Source organism: Lutzomyia longipalpis, chromosome 2, assembly GCF_024334085.1.
Source record: "Lutzomyia longipalpis isolate SR_M1_2022 chromosome 2, ASM2433408v1".
Classification (NCBI taxonomy): Eukaryota; Metazoa; Arthropoda; class Insecta; order Diptera; family Psychodidae; genus Lutzomyia; species Lutzomyia longipalpis.
In genome coordinates, this window is record NC_074708.1 from 10001328 (window position 1) to 10005935 (window position 4608).

Sequence of the window (4608 nt, forward strand, 5' to 3'; positions counted from 1 at the left end):
TGAAGAAATGTCTTTAATTCACAAAAGTACTTCTTCAAAAATCAAGAAGAGGATCAAACTTTCTGAAAGCTTCATCTGCGGTGAAAATCCTCATTTATCTCTGCTGTAAAGATATAAAAATAAAGAATGCGAGTTTTTAAATGAAAAAGTTCTTTATAAGAAATTCTTCTTCCCTCCTAATTATTATTCTATTTATTTTGGGATAATTCTTCTTGAAAAAATGATCGACAAAAGGACACAACATCCTTGGGTAAAGAAGCAGAGAGTTGATTGAGTACAGTAAATAAAAATTTATGATATATTTCTCTCTTTAGAGCGCATCCTTCAACCCACTTTCCCGTAAAAGTTTAGTTTAGTAATCACAATAAATGGATACTCATTACAGTTTAATTCGTAACTTTGTGGGTATCCTCTTGGTTTTGATCTAATCGCATATAAAAGTAATCCGATTCGATTAAGTAGCATGTTGTTTTGATGACGGGGTCACTCATGCGATTAATTGCTCACAACACACTACCCCATTGGGAAAACCTTTTCTCAGTTCTATAATTAAGTTTGATACGAAGGGAAAATCCACTGCAAAGTGGAAAACTTCCCGTATACCCAGAGATTTTAATGTCTTACTTCCGGGAGATGCGCTTTCGATACTCAATTCATCCCCTTTCACTTCATCGACTATACTTCTCCCCCATTTTTGCTTTCCCTCGTGAGATTTTTTCATCCGTTCCTCCACTTTTCTTAAAATAAAATTTCACACGTGAAATATTTCAAAGGAAATTGAATGTGAAAATGAGGGGTGCTTTTTAAGGGATGGAGAATCGTATAAAGTGGCTGTTTTATGTGGTTTTCTTTATCAAGGGGTAGTTTTAGAGCCTTTAGAGCTGTGTGGTTAAATTTTATGGTTTATTTTAAGTAAAACGTTATTTTGAATATTCAATCAAGGGGTGACTTTTCTTTTTCTTTTACTTCGTCATATTTTAATAGTTACCTGAGGAAGAAAGGAAAAATCTCCGTAAGTTTTCAATCAATTTCCTTGCAACATTTCGAAGAATATTTCATCATTCATCAGGTTTTTCGAAGCTTTTAAACATTAGTTTTAATGATGAACAAACATAGAAACTATGTAAAATTAAATAGCAAAAAGCAGATGGAGGTAAAATATGAAAATTGCTGTAAAACTCCTCTAAATTTTGCACCATCAAACACATTAAAATCTCCACACGTAATTTTCATTTTATCCCCGGAAGGTGGATTTGAAAGCTTGTAATTATGTATGGCGTACAGCCGGGGGCGGTGAACCACGTGCGGGTGGATATTTTCGGGACGGGATGTGTGGGTGATTTTTAGCCATATATGTAGTTGGGTATGCAGAGATTTTGGGGGTGTTGATTGTGGTGTATCACACAACAATAGTGGCGAAGAGATTTGTTGCGTTGAATATTGTATTTCAGCGCCGATCTCCCGCAGGATTAGCCGCAAACATGATTGTCTAGTCACTTCCCAACATTAATTTTGTAATCAAATCGATCAAAACACCTTCGACACCCCAACATCGGCTTTCAATTAGCCATCTCACACGGATTAAATCCCTTCCGCTCCTTTATACTCTCCCATGCTTTCCCCTCGCATATATACATTATGTAGGTACTGCTCTTGGTCCATGAACTTTCAATTTTCACAACTTTTCATACGATATGAGGGGTTTTTGTTTGTGCTGGAAAAACCACCCCCGCTATTGGTGCGGTAGGTAATAAATGCAATTAGTCTACCCCCTGGAGGCGGCATCGCCCCCTTTGTCGGCTGGTGGAAGTGACAATCAACTGCGATAGGGCATTAATTGGACAAACAAGGCATTGTGTTTGGGTGACTGTTGAGGCCTTCATTCCCCAACGCGGTGTCGGGGAAAAAATGCCATTTCCATTCAAATTTTATTGGCAACATTCCATTTCCTGGCCTCAAAAAACCTGCCATCCCCTTGGCAGCCCTTATCAGCCAGGAAAAAATCATTGCCCCGCCAGACAATGACTGTGATAACAGTTTAGATAAAAATTTAATATCGTTTGTTCACCTCCAGTGTTGGTGACTGGGGGTGACTATATTTTCACACCAACCCCTGACGAAGAAAAAAAATCATCGTGTATTTGAATAATTTTTAGAGGGTTGCATAGTGAGGGAGGAAAAAGAGTGTCAAGGAGCTGTAGAACCGTGGTGTTCAGCAACTTTTCGTGCACTGAAAATTACGAAGAATTCCCCCAAAAGAGAGACAAACTCAAGTTCCACATTTTCATCCCCTTCCGACCGAATTCCCCAAATCCCATAAAATCCACCCATTTTCCAACTAAAAGTGGGGATAAGAAGTTCTCTCTCTGAGAGGAAATAATACTGGGAGAAAAAGAGGCAGGGAAATGGGAGAGTGAGAGTGGAAAAACACGTGCTTGCATTTCCCCTACGGGAGAAAATACGCGGGAAAATTATAATATCCAAGAAAATTTCAAAGCAAAAATTTTCATATAAAGTAAAAATAATTAAAGAAAACTGAAAGATTTAAGATAATTTATTATTGCCCAATGTTGTAATTTAATTCATCAGCTAAAAAATGAAAAACAATTAAGGTACAAATTTTATCTGAGGCTCAATTAAAAATGTACTGGTAAGCTGACCAAGCTTACGGGAGCTGTGTTTCTTTCAGTGTACCAATTTTGTGAGAGCAAACTAGAACGCAAATTAATTTAAATACGCGCAAAGTCGGGAAAAGTAGAAAAGTCATACACTAAGAAATCTTTAGAAGGCTATATCTCGAGAACGGATCCATAGATTTTCATAATTTTTTTTTGTTTTAAAGGTCTCGAAGTCAGCTATAACATATCGAAAAATGAAAAAAATTTATGTCGCCATTTTCGAAAAATTCGAGTTCGAAATTTTCGAAAACTTTGTTTTTGACTTTAGCGCCTCTTGCGGTCATTTCTCGAAGTTGCAATGTTCTAGACATTTGTAGGGTTTCTTGAAACCTTTCATTTGCGCTTGAGTTGATCAAGATCGGACTTGTAGAACCCGAGATATGACATGCCAACTTTGGAAGGCTATATCTTGAGAACGGATCCATAGATTTTCTTCATTTTTGGCATGAAGCTAGATAATATAGTCAGCTACAACATATGAAAAAATGAAAAAAATTTATGTCGTCGTTTTCGAGATATTCATCGAAAACTAATCGAAAATTTTGTTTTTGATTTTTGGCCCTCTAGCGGTCACTTTTGAAACTTCGGATGTTCTAGAGAGTTGTAGGGTTTGTTGAGATCTTTCATTTGACCCCGGGTTGATCAAAATCGGTCAAGCCGTTTTCGAGTTATGGTCGATTTTCGATGAAAAATTGTGGCGGCCATATTGACTAAACGGCTTGACCGATTTTCGAAAATGAGGTATCGTTGGAAAGCTCTTGATGGGCCCTACAACATATCAAAATTTCAGATCTCTAGCTATAATAGGGACTGAGATATAGCGAAAACAAAATTTTGAGGTTATCCAAAATGGCGGACGGAGTAGTGGGGGGGTGGATTTGACTTCATAATCGGATTTCTTCAGGTCGATATTTAAACTTTGCCGTTTACCGCAAGTCTCTATCTATCACCGTTCTCTTGCAATTTAAGTTTATAATCCGGCCGGCCGGCCGGAAAAAAAATTTTTTGGCGCATACGTTTTTTGGAATGTGGGGACCCTAATTCGTGCTCATCCCAAGTTTGAGCCCGATCTGACGACTTTCGATTTTGCTCGGTACACAAAAGCTGTGTTTGAAAGAAACACAGCTAAATGATTATTTTGTAGATTTTGTAGCTAATCTGCTATTATAATTTTAAAGACTATTGAACAATATTTTTTAAAATAATTACAATTTTTCGATTTTATGTTACTTTCATCATTCTGAGTTTAATTATTCTTTTTTAAAAGAAAACTCAAAGTTTTGTTTTTTTTATTGCTTAAAAAGCCTTTAAAAAAGCTTGAAACCCCGATTAAAAAATTAAAAAGCCGGAAAATAAATCCTCAAAACATTTCAAAAGTTTATAAAAGTGCGCTAAGAAAATTTGAACGTACTTTCAATAGATGGAGCATTCGAAAACTAAAGGAAAATGTGCAGACATTTTTCAAATCCTTCAAATAAACGAAAATAAAAGAATTTTTTTTACTTATAATCTAAGAAACAATTGTTGGAATTATTTTTTTAAGTTAAGATCTAAATAGTTTTCATTATTTCTAAAGCTTAAATTCTAAAATATAAAAGAAATTAACGATTTTTATTTTAATCAAGAAGGTATTCCTTTTTCACAATTGATAAACCCCCTGCATATCTCGCATTTCTTCTCACTAAACATGAATGATGTTCCCAAATTAATACCCACTATTCACCTTACATTTTAACGGTTTTGTGTTTTTTTTATTAACACAGCCGTAAAAAAATATTTAACTTAATTACAGAGATTAGTTAGTAGGCTAATATGGAAATAGGGGAAATAGGGAAAACTGAAAACTTTAATTAAAGTTCAGGGGTAAGTTTCTCAGCATTAGGGGAAAACCTTTACAAACATCTGTGTATGTGTGTACCATAGAGATCAC